Genomic DNA, 20898 nt, shown 5'->3' with positions numbered 1-20898 from the left:
GACAGAATTGTGGCAAGGCACAGATCTGGCCAAGGTTACAAAAAAATTACTGCTGCACTTAAGGTTCCTAAGAGCAAGTGGCCTCCATAATCCTGAAATGGAAGACGTTTGGGACGACCAGAACCCTTCCTAGAGCTGGCCGTCCGGCCAAACTGAGCTATGGGGGGAGAAGAGCCTTGGTGAGAGAGGTAAAGAAGAACCCATAGATCACTGCGGCTGAGCTCCAAAGATGCAGTCGGGAGATGGGAGAAAGTTGTAGAAAGTCAACCATTACTGCAGCCCTCCACTAGTCGGGGCTTTATGGCAGAGTGGCCCGACGGAAGCCTCTACTCAGTACAAGACACATGAAACCCCTGCATGGAGTTTGCTAAAAAAACACCTGAAGGACTCCAAGATGGTGAGAAATAAGATTCTCTGGTCTGATGAGACCAAGATAGAACTTTTTGGCCTTAATTCTAAGCAGTATGTGTGGAGAAAACCAGGCACTGCTCATCACCTGTCCAATACAGTCCCAACAATGAAGCATGGTGGTGGCAGCATCATGCTGTGGGGGTGTTTTTCAGCTGCAGAGACAGGACGACTGGTTGCAATCGAGGGAAAGATGAATGCGGCCAAGTACAGGGATATCCTGGAGAAAAACCTTCTCCAGAGTGCTCAGGACCTCAGACTGGGCTGAAGGTTTACCTTTCAACAAGACAATGACCCTAAGCACACAGCTAAAATAACGAAGGAGTGGCTTCACAACAACTCCGTGACTGTTCTTGAATGGCCCAGCCAGAGCCCTGACTTAAACCCAATTGAGCATCTCTGGAGAGACCTAAAAATGGCTGTCCACCAACGCTTACCAACCAACCTGACAGAATTGGAGAGGATCTGCAAGGAGGAATGGCAGAAGATCCCCAAATCCAGGTGTGAAAAACTTGTTGCATCTTTCCCAAAAAGACTCATGGCTGTATTAGATCAAAGGGATTCTTCTACTAAATACTGAGCAATGGGTCTGAATACTTAGGACCATGTGATATTTCAGTTTTTCTTTTCTAATAAATCTGGAAAAATGTCAACAATTCTGTGTTTCTCTGTCAATATGGGGTGCTGTGTGTACATTAATGAGGAAAAAAATGAATTGAAATGATTTTAGCAAATGGCTGCAATATAACAAAGAGTGAAAAATTTAAGGGGGTCTGAATACTTTCCGTCCCCACTGTAGAGACTTTAACTATTGTGCCAGCTACCTCATGGTCCCCAGATCACAGTGGTCCAATCTTCAGCAGTCCAAAATGCCCCTGAACAGTCAACAGCACTCACACTCCCTTACCTGCTGTCAGGGCTGGACTCAGCCCTTCCTTCTCAAAGATGGCCGCTCATCTGTTGGCTAATTGTCAGCTTCTATCTCTTCACAGTGACTCACCTGTTGATGATATCCTGCTCCTCAGTCCTGCCTACTTAAGCCGTCCAGTCCAGATGATCTCTGACTTTGCCTTGGTCACATCTCTAGAGACACTCTCCTGTGTTCCTGTTAAAGACTTGCTTGGCTGACATTCCTTCTGGCTCCAGATAACACTTGCTGTTCTACTACACTCGTCTCTGGCTCCCTGATGTTTTGGCTTGTCTGACTATCCATTCAGTTCCTGAACTCTGGCTATGTTTTGACTACATTTACTCTGTTTACCTTTTTTATTATTATTAAACAAGTGTAATTTAACTGTACTTCTGTCTCAGTCAGATTCGTGGTTTCTGACACCTGCGCACTGTGGACTCTGTGTTGAGCAGCAGTTCAGATCTCAAGTGGACTTTAACCACTTGAGTCTCAGATGCAGCAGTTTGTTCCAGCGCCATTTTAAAATGGCACCAAGAATCAGAGGCTCAGGTAGGTCTGAGTGTATGTTCAGACTGGAACTGCCATTGCCCAAAATGATTAGCTTCTGGGTTTTGGATCTTGCTAAACAGTGCTGCATAGCAGCGCTGTTAGCAGTTTATTGCAAACGGGTCGCCATTGCTAACATGACCTGATCTTGTCTTAATATTATATGCTGTTGGTGTCAGTAACATCAAAAGGTTAAGAAAGCTCTCCCAAAGAAAAACACAAACAAACATTATCTTTGAGTTTTACCCCTTTACTATGTTACAAAAAAAAAATTATACTTTTGTGATATTTTAATCAACAGAATTTGAGGCTTATCTTTTAAGGTGAATATTGCAAATTGCATAAAAAGTTGCAAAAAGTACAGGATAATGCTTTTTTTCTTCCACAAATTACCTAGGAAAAAAAGTGTATATAAAAAATCTGTTGTTGTCTAACAGGGTAGACTGAAAATGCTATAAAGTTCAGAACAGAGCCTTCTTAACAAAAAACACTCTAGGACTCAAGGAGATTCAAGGAAAAAAAGAATCTGGGACTCAGGTGGTTAAGGCCCTTTGTGGCATCAAAGTAGTATGTCAGCATCAAATATAGTAGATTATTTATATGTAAAACTTTATAAGAAAAGTAAACTAAACTTAGAACAATGAAATGATTAAAGTCTTTTAAAAAATCAAGTTATAAATAGCAAAAGAAAAGACTTGGGTAACAAAACAGTATAAAGGTAAACCTTAAATACATTTAAATAAAATAATATAATACATTGTATGCATAATAGCGCAAGGTTAAAATCTGTCTGCGCAGATCACATTTTACTATTAACTCTTTCATTGTAGTAAACCATAAGCACTACAGACAAAGTTGAAGCATACCATCGTATATCATTATGCAGGCTTGAACTTACCTCTTATGTTTAAGTCAACCATTGTGTCCACAAGTTCACAAGCAACTGAGAACAAGGGAAGGAAACAGGACATGATCTGGAGATGCAGACATTCCTCTACTAGGAAGGGGCTTCCTGAGGATGGAGGTCAGTGTAAAGTTCCAGTACAGACAACCTTTAAAATATAAAGTAATACTTTTTATTGTATACACAAGTAGTTTAAAATGGTACGCTTTCCAGTTAGTTCAAATCTTTGTCTTGCAGCCTGAGACCTGAGTTGTTTTGAAAGCTTATAGTTAAAATGGAACTATGGGCAAAATAAAAAATGGTATATATAGAATATACCGCAGTTTGTCACTAGTGTAGCATTTATCCCCAAAGGATCTGCTAATGTATAAGATCCCCTGGTTCCAGATGACAGCTTTCTGACAATACCACACCCTCCAGTGTTGCCAACCTACCAGATTTAAATTTACTGACATGACACCTAAAATTTACTGGCACAGCCAAGTTTTTACTGGCATTTCCAAAAGTTAGGAAATTACAGTTTTAAGTGCAAATTTCAGTATTTGGGCTACAAATAAGTATAATATGCAATTAGCAATGTGATTTAAGGTAGCCATTCAGGCAAAAAGCATATTTCTTTTATTTTCAATAGTGTAAGTAAGTGGCTCAGGGGCAGGAAATTAGAATGGGCGGCACACACATGAAATTGACTCTCATAGTGACACTGACAGCAGTGTGCACAGCACAGATCACCGACACAACAAGTCCCATCCTGAGTCACAGTGATAGTCTCTCTCCATGCCAGTTGGTCCCTTCAGTCCCCTCCAGTCCAAACAGCACTGACAGTCCCGCTCCCGACTTGCCTTGCTCCCACAGACAAGCACACAAGGCTCTGGCCGCTCGGTTCCCTTGCACCATGACATCACACAAAAAACGTTCAGGCACTGCCTCTTCCAGACCAGCCCCCCACAGGTACCGCCCCAAACACACTGTAGCAGACACTTTGATGGTCTCAGCTGACTCTGGAACCGAGCTGTTCATGCCGAGTTCCAAGCCAAGCGTCTTAGCCATATTTTTTACTGGCAAACTTTTCTTCTTACTGGCATTTACTGGCAGGAGAAAAGTGCCCGTTTTTTACTGGCTGCAAGTAAAAATACTGACGGTTGGCAACACTGACACCCTCTAACACGCCAAGGCTAAATAAGGAGGATTAATAAGGGAAACTTTACAAACAAGGAAACAAAAACAGTATGGCCATAGCAATAAACATTAACAGGTAATAAATTGGCAAAACACCACAAACAATAATGCCCCGTACACACGATGGATGTTTTTTTCGACGGAATTCCGCTCAAGCTTAACTTGCATACACACGGTCATAAAAAAGTTATCTGAACTTTCGACCGTCAAGAACGGGGTGACGTACACTACGACGAGCCAAGAAAGTTCAATGCTTCCGAGCATGCGTCGAATTGTTTCCGAGCATGAGTAGAAATTTTGCGCATTGGAATTGCTACAGACGATCGTAATTTCCGATCTGAACTTTTTCCGACCAGAAAATTGAGAACCTGCTCTCAATCTTTTGCTGGTGGGAATTCCGCCAGCAAAAGTCCGATGGAGCATACACACGGTTGGAATATCCGACTAAAGGCTCTCATCGGACTTTTGCTGATGGGATTTCCAATCGTGTGTATGGGGCTTAAGAGGAAAAATTGTCTCTGAACCTGAACCCTGAAACTAGAGAGGGCCTAACTAATGGGACGGTACTAGAAACTAAAGTTCCTTCAGTGTTTTCAAACCTCTCCCACTAGTCAGTGTAGCTGAACCGTTGGGGCCCAAAGTTCCAGTATTGGAGGTTTAAACGAATCCTATGGTGTAGGACAAGGTGATGCCATCCTTTTAAATAGTGGGCAAAGAAGTTGTGGCTAGTGACCTCTCACCACCAAATAGTCTAATACTACACCTCCTCCTGCATCTGGAACCAGTGACATCAGCAGCAACTCAGGACCTAACCATGGTGATCTCATTGTTGACAATCTCTGATAGCTGTGACCTTGGTGTAGATGTGGCAGCCCAGCTCTTTCTCTCTCTGATACTTCAGCAGGCACTTCTCCAACACAACAACTCACTCTAATGGTTACCCAAGCCCTGGCATCTGCTTCCTTTTTTTTTTTTTTTACTCCCACCAACACATAGCTCTGGGCCTTCTAGTCCTACACAGATTTACAACACTGAGTCCAGTGTCTCTGGGGACAAGTCCCCCACAAGTCTTTGCTCCTCTCAGCAGTCCTTGGGCAAGGAGCTGTTCCTGTCCAGGCTGCAGTGCAGCCAATTACATTGTCCTGTGTCCTAGGTGGTGGGCAGGCTGTGGCTGCAAATGGAGCCCCATCAGTGTTTGTGTCCTCTCGCTCCCCCTCTCTAGTTGTGAAGCTGCTCCACACACTTCACTTGTGGCCACGAAGAGCGGAAAGACAGCTGCAGTGTGAGGGCAGCAGTGACAGACCGGCCCATGAGACTGTAGCCCGGAGAATGCCAAGAACCGGGACTACACTACAATATTAGCTCTTATGCCGCGTACACACGGTCGGACTTTCTATCCTACTTGGTCCGGCACACTTTCCGACGGACTTTGTCCGCCAGGTGCGCCGGACTTTAAAACGGACGGACTTGCCCACACACAACCGGACTTTCCGGCGGGCTAAGTCCGCCCGTCTTTCCGACGGACTTTCGCCGGACTTTCAGAATGAACGGACTTGCCCACACACGGACAAGTCCGTTCATTTTGAACGTGATTGCCGCTTTTATCGGCGAGATTGACACCTTGCGAGCCCCATCGCGGGTCATACCAGGCCCTTAGGTCTGGTATGGATTACAAAGGGAACCCCCTACGCCGAAAAAACGGCGTGGGGTCCCCCCTAAAATCCATACCAGACCCCGATCCGAGCACGCAGCCTGGCCGGTCAGGAAAGGGGGTGGGGACGAGCGAGCGCCCCCCCCCTCCTGAACCGTACCAGGCCGCATGCCCTCAACATGGGGGGGTGGGTGCTTTGGGGGAGGGGGGCGCCCTGCGGGGCCCCCCACCCCAAAGCACCTTGTCCCCATGTTGATGAGGACAAGGGCCTCTTCCCAACAACCCTGGCCGTTGGTTGTCGGGGTCTGCGGGCGGGGGCTTATCGGAATCTGGGAGCCCCCTTTAATAAGGGGGCCCCCAGATCTCAGCCCCCCACCCTATGTGAATGAGTATGGGGTACATGGTACCCCTACCCATTCACCTAGGGAAAAAGTGTAATAAAACACACTACACAGGTTTTTAAAATATTTTATTAAACAGCTCCGGGGGGGGAGATCTTCCTCCGGCTTCGGGGGTCTTCTTCCGGCTTCGGGGGTCCCTGCGCTTCATCTTCTCCCGGCGTCCGGTTGGTTCTTCTCCCGGTGTTCCAGTTCTTCGGCCGGCTCCTCTGCTGTCTTCAGGTAGCTCTCTTGCCAGCAGAGGTCCGGACTCCTGGGCTTCTGGGCTTCTTCTCTTCTCTTCTCCAGATGTTGACACGACGCTCTCTCCGGCTGGACTGCTCTCCGAGGGCTGCGTTGTGACTTATATAGGCGGAGACCCCGCCCCCTTTTGATGTCACAGTCCCTGGGCATGCTGGGACTGTGACGTTTTAGGGGGCGTGGTCACTGGGTGATGGGTTAAAATATTTTAAAAACCTGTGTAGTGTGTTTTATTACACTTTTTCCCTAGGTGAATGGGTAGGGGTACCATGTACCCCATACTCATTCACATAGGGTGGGGGGCCGGGATCTGGGGGCCCCCTTATTAAAGGGGGCTCCCAGATTCCGATAAGCCCCCGCCCGCAGACCCCGACAACCAACGGCCAGGGTTGTCGGGAAGAGGCCCTTGTCCTCATCAACATGGGGACAAGGTGCTTTGGGGTGGGGGGCCCCGCAGGGCGCCCCCCTCCCCCAAAGCACCCACCCCCCATGTTGAGGGCATGCGGCCTGGTACGGTTCAGGAGGGGGGGCGCTCGCTCGTCCCCACCCCCTTTCCTGACCGGCCAGGCTGCGTGCTCGGATCGGGGTCTGGTATGGATTTTAGGGGGGACCCCACGCCGTTTTTTCGGCGTAGGGGGTTCCCTTTATAATCCATACCAGACCTAAGGGCCTGGTATGACCCGCGCTCGCCGCAATAGGAAAATTTGTTTTTCCTATTGCAGCGAGCGCGAGATGCAATACCCTGCCCTCGTGTCGTATCTGGTCCGTCGGACCAGCATACACACGAGCGGGCTTTCCGTCGGACCAGCACACACACGAGCGGACTTTCCGCCCGAAACTGAGTCCGGTGGAAAGATTTAAAACTTTTTTCAAATCTAGGTCCGGCGGGCTTTTGGGAAAAAGTCCGCCGGAAAAGTATGCCGGAAAGTCCGACCGTGTGTACGCGGCATTAGTCTAACCTGTAATTAAGTTTCATTTTCTGTTGATCCTGTTAGCAGTTCTGTCCTTTTTACACTTCCTTTAACAGAGAGACACCACTGCTCCTTCTGCAATCAAATCACACAGCGGGATTGTCACCATCTGGACAAGGTAGTTTTAGATGGATTTGTAGTTCTAAGTGTACTTTAAAGCAGAACTAAAAGCTGTGTATACATTTATTACATTTATTGCACGTAGCTCTTGCATTTCAGAAGAGACTTTGGGGCTGATTTACTAATGTCAAATATACTGTGCTCTGCAAGTGCATTTGCTCCAGAGCTTAGTAAATAAGGTAAAGCAGCACTAATACTTAATTACAAGCAAGGAAAATAAAAAAACAGCATTTTTGCTTGTACATGATTGGATGATAGAAATCAGCAGAGCTTCCCCTCAGATCTAGAGCAACTGCATTTGAAGTGCACTTGCAGGGCACAGTATATTTGCCTTTAGTAAATCCACCTGTAAGTGGGTGTAGGGTGTAGCGGCTTCACAGAGCGAATCACACGTACTGACTTTATAAACCAGGCAACGTTTATTACCGGAGAGACAGTAGCAGAGTATTTACAGCAGTAATGCAAGTAGTTTCACTCCAAGCATAGAGGCATAGATACACAGCACAGTAACTTCTGATGTAAGCGGTAGTTGTATTCGTCAGCACTATAAGCACTTTCCACTGACTGACACAGTATAAACCCAAGCACACAATGCGTATCTGTAGAGGCTGATATTCACACACGTTACCCAGTAACAGCGGTATTCCTTCAGCAGATGGATATAGGCATCTGATACACTTGTCCCTCCCTCACAGTGAGGAAACCGGATTTATTATCCGCTAGACATGTGCATTCGTGCAGATGTAGAACAGGTGCTATTTCTTCCACAAGAGGCTCATCCTCCTCCAGAGTGGGGGCACCGTGCACATGTGGCTCCTTCACAGATAAGTCCCATTCAGTATCAGCAGCCTGGTTCTCTGTATCTCCCCCAGCTAGGGATAAGGTCTCTACCGCTGGCAGAGGGGGCAGGTACCAGGTTGCACAGTCACTGTTGAGGACATCCTGGCTGTTGTCCCATCTAACAGATGGGGGAAAGACAGGAATAGGATTATCCGTTCGTGAATCAGCACTGAACACACAGGGACGAAGGAGATTACGATGCAGTCTCTTATGTGATCCATCCGGTTTCTCTGAAACCAGATCATACACAGGCCGCCCAGGGAAAGGTTGTTGCTTGACTCAATATGGACAGGGCTCCCACTTGGGCTCCAGCTTGCTGCCCCTCAGGTGTTTAGGATTCATCACCAAGACTTTGTCTCCCAATGTAAGTGGCAACAATTGAACAGTACTTTACTCTGCTAAATCCTGGTGCTTTCCCAGTACTATCTGTTTGGCTTGATCCAGGCGGTGCCAGTGATCTTGGACCCATTCCTCTGCCAACGACTCGATGCTCTTGCTCTAATGTGCGAATCAATCCCAACAATGTGCGATTAAAGCATTCACAGGCCCCATTTCCCTGGGGGTGGTAAGCAGTAGTATGAGACTTCCGAATACCACTAAGACGGCACAGTTCAGAAAACACCTTAGACTCAAAGTTCGGTCATTGGTCGGACAGAATCCGTTTTGGGCACCCGTAGGGCTGGACTACATGGGTCCAGAACAGTTTAGCAGTGGTGGCGGCAGTCTGATCTTTAGTTGGCACCACGATGGCGAACTTAGAGAAGTGGTCCACAAACACCAAGGCGTAGCAATACCCTGAAGAGGTGTCAGCCACTGTCAGAAAGTCCACGGTCAGTAATTCAAAGGGTTCTCCTGTGCTCACCACCAAAGGGGTAGTTTTCTCTGTTCTCCCTTTGCGGATGGCACAACTCTTACACCCCTGACATGCCTTCTGCACCCACTTGGATAACTCCGGACAAAATACGTACTTACGGATAAAGGCCTGCGTCCGTTCTGCAAAGAAATGTGCTCCAATATGATGAAAGACTTGACAAACCTCTAATGCCTTGTACACACGACTGGTTTTGCCGTTGGAATAAACTCCGAAGGTTTCTCTGAGGGAACTCCAACGGAATTCCATTCAAGCGGTCTTGCCTACACATGGTCAAACCAAAGTCCGACCAAAGTCTGACCGTCCAGAATGAGGTGACGTACAGCACATACGACGGGACTAGAAAAAGGAAGTTCAATAGCCGGTAGCCAATAGCTTCCGTCTCGTACTTGCTTCAGAGCATGCATCGTTTTTGGTCCGTCGGAACAGCATACAGACGAGCAGTTATAGGAATTGGTTCCGTCAGAAATATTTAGAACATGTTCCATTTCTAGGTCCGTCAGAATTTTCGACAAAAAAAGTCTAATGAGGCATACACATGATCGCAATAGACGATGAAAAGCTTCTGTCTGACTTTTTCTTTTGGACATTCCGCTCATGTGTACGCAGCATAAGGCCTCCGATTGAGGGATAATCAGTTGATGAATAACTTGCGGCTCCCCTGGAATCTGTGCCTTTCGGTACAAGAGTCCATTATATCTTTCCAGCCTATCCCACTGTTTTAGAAGCTGATACAACGTCAGCGAGAGCCTCCTTCGCTCCCACTAAACTGGTTTCTGATTCCTGTCCCAATATCTCATGAGCTGATCAATGTCAGGGTCTTGCTGCTGGAGTTGCAGCCACTCTTGAGGAGTATGAATCTCTGGCCCTCTTGACGTAACTTGGTTGCTCTGCAGAGCCATTGAAGCCAGTTTCTCTTGTCGGTGGATCCCGGAGGGAACAAGCTCATCCTCTTCAAGTTGTTGATCTAGATCATCCTGAGGCCCATTGAGAGGAAATCGGGAGAGAGCATCAGCATTACCATTGGAGCGTCCTGGCTTGTAGTGAATGGTATAGTTGAACCGGGCCAGTCGGGCCACCCAACGTTGCTCCAAGGCCCCCAGTTTAGCAGTCTCTAGATAGGCCAGAAGATTGTTGTCAGTATATATGTCCACGTGACCACTTACTAAGTACTCAGCAAACTTTTCGGTGACGGCCCAGACTACCGCTAACAACTCGAGTTTAAAGGAACTGTAGTTGGTTGGGTTCCATAGGAACGTAAATTCCAACGTGCATAGGCAATCACACGCTCTGTCCCATCTTGTTCTTGAGCCAGCACAGCCCCCAATCCTTGGAGACTGGCCTCAGTTTACACCCGGAAGGGTTTATGATAGTCAGTGTAAGCCAATATGGGAGCAGAAGTCAGCTGCGCCTTGAGGGCCTCCAATGCCTCACTTTGTGCTGCCCCTCAACTGTCAGTAATGCTGGGAGAAGATTTTCCTTTTTGATGGGCTGGTTGCCCGCACAACAACTGGGTCAAAGAGGCTGCGATAGTAGGAAAGTTCGGAATTAATCTGCGGTAGTAACCCACAAGCCCCAAGAAAGAGCAAAGCTCTGTTACCGTTTTAGAGATTCTCCATTTCTGTACAGCCGGAATTTTGGTGGGATCTTTTAGGGCGTTCATACCCAACACCACTGGAATTTCTGGGAAGGAGGACTTTCGGGTCAGCACGACCCCGACCCTAGGGAGGGTTTGCTCATAAACTTTCATGGACATCCAAGTGACCCCTACTACTGGAATTGGTAGGTTGTTAGCAGCTTTCAGCCTCAACCAGGAGGGGTCTAGAGTTGGGGTCGGCCCAAAATTTTGCTGGTAGAAGGAATAGGCCATAGTGGTGACTTCTGATCCAGTGTCCACCAGTCATCTGGCCGGCTGTCCGTTGAACATCACTGTCGCCACCGGGCACACAGAAATCATTGTAGGATCACGTTGAGGCAGTGAACGAACATTTCCCGTGGGTCGCCCCTCCGCCACAGGAATCTCTAGTCTAAAGGATGGTTTTGTACGTTCTGGGCTCCCCGTCCCACACAATTCCTTGCGACGTGGCCTAACCGTCCACACTGCCAACATTTTCGGTCCCTCCAGAGGGGGTTAATCGCCGCCTGGGGTTGTTCAGACCCGCTTCGCAGAGCTGCCACCTCTTGCCTGACCATAACAACTAGGTCTCGTACGACCTTTTCCATCGAGGGCATCCCCGCATTCGAGGCAGTGGCAGGGCATGGGGCAGTCGCTTCCTCCTGCTCCACTGGCTACCTGGCTCCATGAGTGAGGGTAACCTGGCTTCTTGCACCAACCCGTTCATGGTCCGGCTCTTTCTGTTCCCTCTCAATGGCCTCTTGTAGGATAGCAGAGTATTTCACCGTACCATCAGCCCTCACTCGATCCCTTAAGGCTCTCTTTAATGGAGAGGACCATACACCAGCGAGGAACTGGTCCTGGACAAGCTGATCAGGGTTAGGGACCCCAGTTCCGGTAGGGGCCATTTTCTCCTCCATCCGGCACCAGATTTCCTGTAAGGCCACTGCAAATTGAGGGATAGTCTCTTGGTCGCGCTGCTCCCGACAATAGAAACTCTTCCGGAGTTCGGCTATGGAGGTACTCTCCCCATACAGGCTTTCTAGGCGGCCCACAATAGCTGTTCTGCTATCCCTTTCCTTCTCGGGCAGAACCATCACAGCCCATCGGGCTTCTCCTTCTAGCGCATTAACTGCCAAATCTGCAAAGTGTGCTGTGGGTATTTTGAACAAGCGGACCGAACTGTCCAATCTCTCCACCCAGTCTGTTAGGGGAATGTTTGTGCCATTAAATTTTGGAATCAGGGCCAAAGCCGCTCCGTATGGTGCCATGATTGATGCTCTAGCCACTCCCCCGCTTGAGGATGATGGTTCAGACATCCTTCCGACTACGCCAATATGTAAGCGGGTGTAGGGTGTAGCGGCTTCACAGAGGGAATCACACGTACTGACTTAATAAACCAGGCAACGTTTATTACCAGAGAGACAGCAGTAGAAATAGTATTTACAGCAGTAATGCAAGTAGTTTCACTCCAAGCATGGAGGCATAGATACACAGCACAGTCACTTCTGATGTAAGCAGTAGTTGTATTCGTCAGCACTATAGGCACTTTCCACTGACTGACACAGTATAATCCCAAGCACACAATGCGTATCTGTAGAGGCTGGTACTCACACACGTTACACGATAACAGTGGTATTCCTTCAGCCGATGGATATAGGCATCTGATACACTTGTCCCTTCCTCACAGCAAGGAAATCGGATTTATTATCCACAATGGGGAGTCTTTCATCCAACCAGGATTGCTGATACAGGACTCCATAGGAACCCTGAGCTATCCCTCACAGGCTGGAACCCTCTCCCTATCTTCTCCTAACTCTCCCTGACAAACGGGTTCTCTCTCCCTGTCTATGCACACACGTGAACTGAACTAAAACGTGGCTGGGTTTTCTTATATAAGTATCCACCCAAAAATGGCCAACCAAATCTCCAGAGATTTGCTTGTCCTATCAGGACACCAGGCTTCTCCAAAATGGTGCTGGAGACATAGAGGCCAAACAGATCTGAACATATATACACATAAACATATGACATAGGCTGGAAAGTGAGAATATACACTTGCTAACCCACTATCTCTTGCAGTCAACTAGGCTGCCCTGCTGTCAGGGCGGGCTCAGCCCTTCCTTCTCTGAGCTGGCCGCTCAGCTGTCGGCTAATTGCCAGCTCTCATCTCTCTCCAGTTAACCAGCTGTTGTGGATCTACTTTTCAGTCCTGCCTACTTAAAGATCTCCAGCTCACTTCATTCCTGCCTTCGCCTTGTTCACATCAAAAGAAACCATCTCCTGCGTTCCTGTTTAAAGACTGGCTTTGCTGACATCCCTTCTGGCTCCTTATCCTGCATGCTGTTCCTCCACTTGGATCCCTGACTTCTGGCCTGGCTGATTACCCGATCCAGTTACTGAACTCTGGCTTGGCTGATTACCCGATCTGGTTACTGAACTCTGGCTTGGCTGACTACCTGATCCGGTTACTGGACTCTGGTTATGCTTTGACTACGCTTACTCTATTTTTATTTGTTATTAATAAACAAGTGTGATTTTACTGTACTTCTGTCTCGGTCTGGTTCATGGTTTCTGAGAGTAGGCGAAGGCCATTAATTTAGAAGATACAGTCAATCCACTTGCTGGTAATATTTTTTCCAGATTGGATGAGCAAGATCACCATATGGATCAGTTTGCCATGGTGTTACAAACGCTCCTGAGTCGCACGCCTCACCTGGAATGCCCCACTGTGGCTGCTCCGGTACAACCTGAGTTGCAGGCCACCCCTGCTGCTGCGCCAGTCTCTGTGCAGGCACCCGCCTTGAGTATTACCTCTATAAGAGGTATGTCTGGTTCCTCCCCACTTTCCCAGCGATTTGGGGGCGATCCAGGTCAATGCAGAGGGTTTCTCAACCAAGTTGAGATATACTTTGAGATGCTGCCCCAGGCGTTTTCCACGGACAGAAGCAAAGTAGGGTTTGTGATATCTTTGCTTTCTGAGAGAGCCTTTGCCTTGGCTAACCCTCTATGGGAGACGCAAAAACCTGTTGTCTTGAGTTACCCTGAGTTTGTGGCCTCCTTTAAAAGGGTATTTGACGTTCATGCATGCTCCGCTTCTGCTGCCAAGTGCCTCATGTCCATCAAACAGCGTACAAGAACTGTTGCCGACTACGCCATTGAATTCCGTACTCTGGCAGCAGAGGTTGCTTGGAACAATGAGGCCCTTGTGGCTGCTTTTTCTCATGGTCTCTCGGATTCCATCAAGGATGAGATAGCAGCCTGAGATATACCCACTGAGCTGGAGAGCTTGATCTCGTTTGCCATCCTCGTTGACTCCAGATTCAGAGAAAGACTTTCTTTTAAGGAGCGCTTGTGGAAGCCTCCTGTACTTTCGCCTCTGAGCTTTGCAGTCCCACCCGTGCCTCCCTCACCTCTCATGCCTCCTGGTACCGAGTCGTCAGTGAACGTGAACCCATGCACTTGGGCTTCACGCGTTTCTCTGCTGATGAGAGAGCCTTTAGGAGGAGGGAGAGATAGTGACTTTATTGTGGCCAGGCAGGTCACTTTTCGAAGTCTTGTCCTACCCGTCCTGGGAACACCCGAACCTTGAGGTCCTCTCATGGACAGACCTTAGGTGGTGTTGTGTCGTCCCCAGTTATCCCCTGGTTTCAGTCACCCTTTCTTGGGCTAAGTCGTCTATCGAGATACAGGCTCTAATCGACTCTGGGGCTTCAGGCCTGTTCATTGATGCTGCCTTTGTATGAAAGCACTCAATTATACTGCAGCTGCGTGACACTCCACTTGCCATTGAGGCTCTTGATGGGAGACCTCTACAGCCTGCCCATGTGACTCATGAGACGGTTCTGTTGTCCATGGCCATAGAGGCTCTTCACCATGAGATAATCCAATTCCAAGTGATTTTCTCTCCTAAGTTTCTGCTGGTTATTGGTTATCCTTGATTACAGAGGCACAACCCCTCTTTTGATTGGCTCCATCGTGAGGTTCTCTCCTGGTCATCACAATGCAGTGAAACATGCTTCCAGAAGGTAGCCAAGGTCCTGCGTACCTCTTCACTCTCCTCCCTGCCAGAGGAGTACCGTGATTTTAGCGATGTCTTTGACTAAGGTCAAGCCGGTAGTTTGCCTCCACACCGGCCGTATGATTGCGCAATTGACCTTCAACCTGGTGCCACCCCCCCTCGTGGCTGGGTTTACCCTTTGTCGGTCTTGGAGGATAAAGCCAAGGAGGAGTATGTTGCTGACGCACTTTCTAGGGGTTTCATCCTCAAATCCTCTTCTCCTGCTGGTGCTGGTTTCTTCTTTGTGAAGAAGAGGTGCGGTGAACTGAGACCTTGTATTGACTATAGGGTCCTTCTGGCTCCTTATCCTGCTTGCTGTTCCTCTACTTGGATCCCTGACTTCTGGCCTGGCTGATTACCCGATCTGGTTACTGAACTCTGGCTTGGCTGACTACCCGATCTGGTTACTGGGCTCTGGCTATGCTTTGACTACGCTTACTCTATTTACCTTTTTATTTTTATTAATAAACAAGTGTGATTTTAATTCTGTCTCAGTCTGGTTCATGGTTTTTGACACCTCCCTGTGTATCCCTTCTGCAATATAAACAGAGAATTGTATCCTACTTACTGTAATTTTTTTTCCTGGTGCCTATCCATGGCAGCATACGTATGATAGTAGCCCTGTCTACTTTCGCCCACAGGACCAGTGCATGGCTATAAAACGTTATCACCCACACAATAGCCCACTGTGATCACTCCAGTAGAATAACAGGCTACATTTTGGCAGTCTATCAGGTGGCTTCCCCCGGGGCTTAGAGGCAGGCTCTTTTTATGTGGGTTGACCTGCAGGAGACAACAACCTTGCTGAAAATGGCAGGAAAAACATTACAGCCTGGTTACCTCCAGCTCACAGGTGCAGGACATTGTAACAGTTCGCACCTGGCTGGCTCAAATAACACAAGGGAACACAGACATACTGTATAAAACAAGTACTCATACAGGAAGACATGTTAAGCCTCTTGTAGGCACCTGCCTACATGTGTGAGTGAGGCTTGTGTGTGGTTATGGTGCAGAGAAATCAGATGACAACAATTAGATTTTCTGTTTTACTATACTAAGTAGCCACAGCAGGCTCTAGTGCTCTCCTCCTCTCCTTCACAGTCCGGGCTGTGGTCTATTGGTGCTAGTGTCATCAAATATAATGCAGCAGTATTCATCCTAGAAGTGCCTTAAGAGGAGGCTGCAGGGGACCAGTTGCACAGATTGAGGAAGACTGCTGGAGTGAGAAATAAGATATTACACCTTATTACTCTACATCTAAACTTAACAAGCAATTAACCATTATAGTGGGGGTCCTGGGGCAGTTCTACTATTTGTGTGCCATGGTGCTCAACTAGATGCAGCCTCTAAAAAAATTTGAGGGATAGGTTGGTATGGTTTTGGACAGACATGCTGAAGTGTTGTACCAATAATGAAGCATTTTCTATGCATTTTTCAGGGTAAGCCAATTTCTTTTTAGCTTTTTCTGTCGCAGACCAAATATCCATCCAGTTATCATCTTTTAATTTAATTTAATTTTGACGTTTTCCTGAAGTTCCTCAGACAATTAAGTTTGGTATGGAGTGTTGTATTTCATATAGAATTTGTTAGGGAATGACTAGATGGAAGATAATAAGCCTGAGGAGTAATGCCACATACACACAGTTGGAATTTCCGACAACAAATATTCGATGGGAGCTTGTTGTCGGAAATGCCGACCGTGTGTAGGCTCCATCGGACATTTTCCGTCGGAATTTTCGACAAACAAAATTTGAGATCTGGATATCAAATTTTCCGTCAACAAAATCCATTGTTGGAAATTCCGATCGTGTGTACACAATTCCGACGCACAAAATTCCACGCATGCTCGGAATCAAGCAGAAGAGCCACACTGGCTATTGAAATTCATTTTTCCCGGCTCATCGTATGTGTTGTACGTCACTGCATTCTTGACGTTTGGAATTTCCGACAACATTTGTGTGACCGTGTGTATGCAAGACAAGATTGAGCCAACATCCGTCGGAAAAAAAACATAGATTTTGTTGTCGGAATGTGTGATCGTGTGTAGGCGGCATAAGGGTCTGATCTGCTTTCAAAAGTAGTAAGAGAAAAGGGAGAGTGAATTTTAAGTAGACATGTTGGGCATAGCAGAAAAACTAAAGCATTTGTAAAGGTAGTTTTCTTTTTATTAAAATAAGAAACATGTTATACTTACCTGCTCTATGCAATGGTTTTGCATAGAGCAGTCCCAAACCTCTTCTTTTGAGGTCCCCCGCTGGTGCTGTGCACTCCTCTTCTCAATCTGCCCCCATAGAAAACCGCTTACTATTGGGGCAGGCTTGATCTCGAGTTGCTCTGTGTGCATCTATTGACACACACAGTGTGTGGCTCAGCCCCGCCGCCCCCACTCTCTGTTCACAGGCTTTGACTGGCAACAGCAGGAGCCAATGACCAGGCTTTAGCACTACTTTAAATTTGCTGAATTTTGTGAGATTCCCAAAGTTGGGGCAATAGCAGCATTCCCTGGGTGTATCGTAACTAGTGTAAATCTCAAAAGCCATTGGCGTGCCCCTAGGAAAATTGTTGTGGGTTTTCAAGGCCTAGGGAGAATTGTAGGCAGTGTAACAGTGATAGGAGAGGAAGATGGCTTGAGATCAATCTGCCTGAAAATGCCATTGAATCCCTGATTATAGATAATAATAGGGTTCAGTGGCTTTGGCCCTAGATGGAGTGTAAGTCAGAGCTTGATGGAAACAGGTGTTGGAAATGAGTACACAACATCAAAAGAGATGTTTGCTGGGCCTGCAGTAGAGCAAGAGATGCAATATCCAACATTTCTGCCTATCTTTAAGATATGAAAATGTTGTCATTATGAGTTATGTTAGTTTGCATATTAGCAGAGGGAAGTTGGTGTCAGGGTTGGGCTCAGCCCTTCCTTCTCTGAGCTGGCCGCTCAGCTGTTTGCGAATTGCCAGCTCCTATCTCTCCACAGTCACTCACCTATTGATGATATCCTGCTTGTCAGTCCTGCCTACTTAAGCCGTCCAGCCCAGATGATCTCTGCTTCGCCTTGGTCACATCTCTAGAGACGCTCTCCTGTGTTCATGTTAAAGACATGCTTGGCTGACATTCCTTCTGGCTCCATATCCTGCTTGCTGTTCTACTACGCTCATCTCTGGCTCCCTGAGGTTTTGGCTTGTCTGACTATCCGTTCCGGTTCCTGAACTCTGGTTATGTTTTGACTACGCTTACTCTGTTTACCTTTTTTATTATTATTAAACAAGTGAGATTTAGTCTTCATGCACACGGACGTTTTTACAGCTGCTTTTTTGAGCTTTTTTTGCAGCTTAAAAAGGCCTGTCTATGTTAGTCTATGGCTTCATGCCCACCTAGGCGTTTTTGAGCTGCAAGTGGCATAGGCGTTTTTAAGCTGTAAAAAAACCCAGGACCAATGGGTTCTGAAAGACGTTTTTCAGCTGTAAAAACGCTCTAACGCTCAAAAACGCTCAAAAACGTCATTCACCAACATTTTTTAGCGTTTTTGATCCATTGAAAAAAAAAAAAAAAAAAAAAATTGAAAAAAAAAACCGCTCAAAAACGTTAACGCGGAAAAACGCTCAAAAACGCTAAAAAACGCTATTGCAAAAACACTGAAAAGAGCTAAAAAAGTTAAAAAAAGTCACTGCAAAGATACTGGCGTTTTCATAACGTTTTTTTAACAGCCTGTGTGCATGAGGGCTGAACTGTACTTCTGTCTCAGTCTGATTCATGGTTTCTGACAGTTGGCCTCATAGAAAGTGTGATTTGATGAAGTTAGAGTGATTCTTAAATAAGGGAGAAAGGTAACCCTGATATTTCATCGAGAGCATGGGAGACACGTATCTCAATTGATTGCTTTTGGTTGATTTTCCAGCTGAAGATGGATGCAAATGTGTGTGGAAAGTCAAAAAGTCAAAAGGATAGGTAATAAATTATGTAGGGAGGTATAAAGGCTAAAATATCATCAGCAAATAAAGACAGCTTTTGTGTAGTGCCTGCCTATTTGGTGTTCACATTAGATCTAATATGCTCCATCAGAGGTTCCAGGACAAAAATGGGTAAAAGGGGGCAATCTTGGCAAGTGCCTCATCCAGTGAGAAAATAGGCTAAGTATAATCCATATTATGTGTTGCACCCCCTAGTGTGTGCTACCAGTAGTGGCAGTGTAGGAAAATTTACTCTGACCCAAGCTTAAAGCCTGTCAGCCTTAACTTGGTCAAGGTTAACTAGCGGTCAGGGGTGGATGACTCATCCTAGCAGCTTTCTGGTGCCTCCCCCTGTTTCTGGGATGCTGGAGATTGTTCTATAACTAGTGGGCTATGAATATTTATGGGACCTCAGTCAATCCCTAGAAGTGAGCTGGCAGGGGACTGAGAAAATCCCATAAATAGACATGGGCGATGCCAGCAAGGGGAGTCGGGTGGAAGATAGAGATGGAGTGCTGATGAGAGGCTGTTGGTGGCCCTTGAGGGACCCCTGCTGGGGAGGGGTTTTACTTTGGGCTGGAGCTCAGAATAGCTGGCCTGGAAGGATCCCACCATGTTTTGCTTTGCGTCTATATCTATTAAAGTCCTTGCGGCAAAACCAAGGAAGCTTAGACTTCTGTAGTGTATCAATGCTTTACTAAACAGGAAAGCTGCACATACAACTGTAGGATACACACTACAGCACAACTCATAGCTTACAAAAATATGCCTACAAATATAAGCATGTACAATATGTACGCATAAACTAAACTAAACAGTTACTCAACTTAGGGTTTAAGATGTAATGTCCTTCATGGTTCCTTGCTCAGTCCAACTCAAAAACGTCTCCAAAACTCTCCAGCTCCTGGTAGCCATGTCTTTCCTCATTGTCCTTCCAAACACATCTCTTGTCCAAACACATGTTTCTTTCAAAAACTCCCCAAGCCCCTCCCACCAACTTCCTACCTACCAACTTCCTCTACTCAGCTCCAAAACCCTTACAACTGGTTTACTTATACATATAAATGAAGGGGAAGAGCCTCTGTAAATATGCTCCTAAATAATATATCTAACTCCATATTATTGCAATAAAGTCACTATACAAATGGCCATAGCGACACACACCATAGGAGGCAACTGGAGTTATGCATGCCGGAAGAGGCAGTGAGACAGAGCAAGCAAAGACAGTGAGTAATATCAGCACAGTGCAGGGACAACACAAGGGGAGAGACTGTCAGCTGTAGCAGTGCTGTCTGAAGACAGTGCTGTGCTCAAGTCTTCATCCTTGCCCTGAAGAATCTCCATGGAAGTGTGCCAGTCAGGGAGGACTAAGGAAGTGTGCAAGTCAGGGAGGACTAGGGAAGTGTGCCAGTCAGGGAGGACTGGGAAAGTGTGTCAGTCAGGGAGGGCTGGGAAAGTGTGTCAGTCAGGGAGGGCTGGGAAAGTGTGCCAGTCAGGAAGGTGGGCTGGTATCTTCTGCAGCAGTAGAAATGGGCTTGGGGTCTACAAGAAGGCAGAAGGATATGCTTTTTACTCCATATTGTACTACTTTATCCACTAAGGGACAGGATGTTCCGAGACTGTGATGGGCAGTTGCTGAATTTACACAAATGAATGATAGTTCCCCTGGAGTGATCAGCAGGAGCTGCATATGTGAACCAAGTTTGTGCAGGAGGAAGGAAAAAGAAGACTTTGTGTAAATAAGGAGGGAGTTGTCCCCTTGTTAATAGTTCTGGACATTTTTCAAGTTGGGCATCCCATAAATTCCCTAGCCCATCCAAATTATTAACACCTAATAAACATCAAAAAAAAAAAATAGGCCAAGGACTGGATTTCTGTGTTCGAATGCATGAAGGAAATGCTGTGGGCCTGGCCGTGTAGCAGTGAGGAATCCTAACTCAGCGGCTCCTATGTGGAGTGTGCTACATATGTAAAGGCTAAGGTTACCTTTTGGGAGAAATTATTAAATGCACATATTTTTGCAGGAAAAAAAAGGTGCATTTATTATTTTTTTCCTCAGGACACTGCAAAGCATTGCACCTGTGATCAGTGGATCAGGGGTGCAATATCAGGATCCTGCAGACAAGCCCTGCTTGTGAATGAACTACAAGAGTGCTCATCAGCGCCCTCGCAGTCCATTGAGAAAGACTAATTTCTCTCAATCACGGATCACTGTAAACGAATGACTCAGCCATGTGGGCG

General features: G+C 46.8%; 1 protein-coding gene across 5 annotated transcripts in view; it reads right to left on the bottom strand.

The window, feature by feature from the left end:
- The window catches only part of USHBP1 (USH1 protein network component harmonin binding protein 1), a 227914-nt gene that overhangs the window by 175866 nt on the left and 31150 nt on the right, over positions 1–20898 (bottom strand). For all 5 annotated transcript variants that reach the window (XM_073593094.1, XM_073593111.1, XM_073593120.1 and 2 more), the window contains one exon: positions 2763–2916. The gene's annotated coding sequence lies outside the window, so the exon portion shown is untranslated. The remainder of the gene's footprint in view (positions 1–2762; positions 2917–20898) is intronic.

The sequence above is a fragment of the Aquarana catesbeiana genome, linkage group LG01, assembly GCF_042186555.1.
Source record: "Aquarana catesbeiana isolate 2022-GZ linkage group LG01, ASM4218655v1, whole genome shotgun sequence".
NCBI lineage: Eukaryota > Metazoa > Chordata > Amphibia > Anura > Ranidae > Aquarana > Aquarana catesbeiana.
Note: the sequence above shows the minus strand (reverse complement) of the source record. Positions and strands in the feature narration are given on the sequence as shown.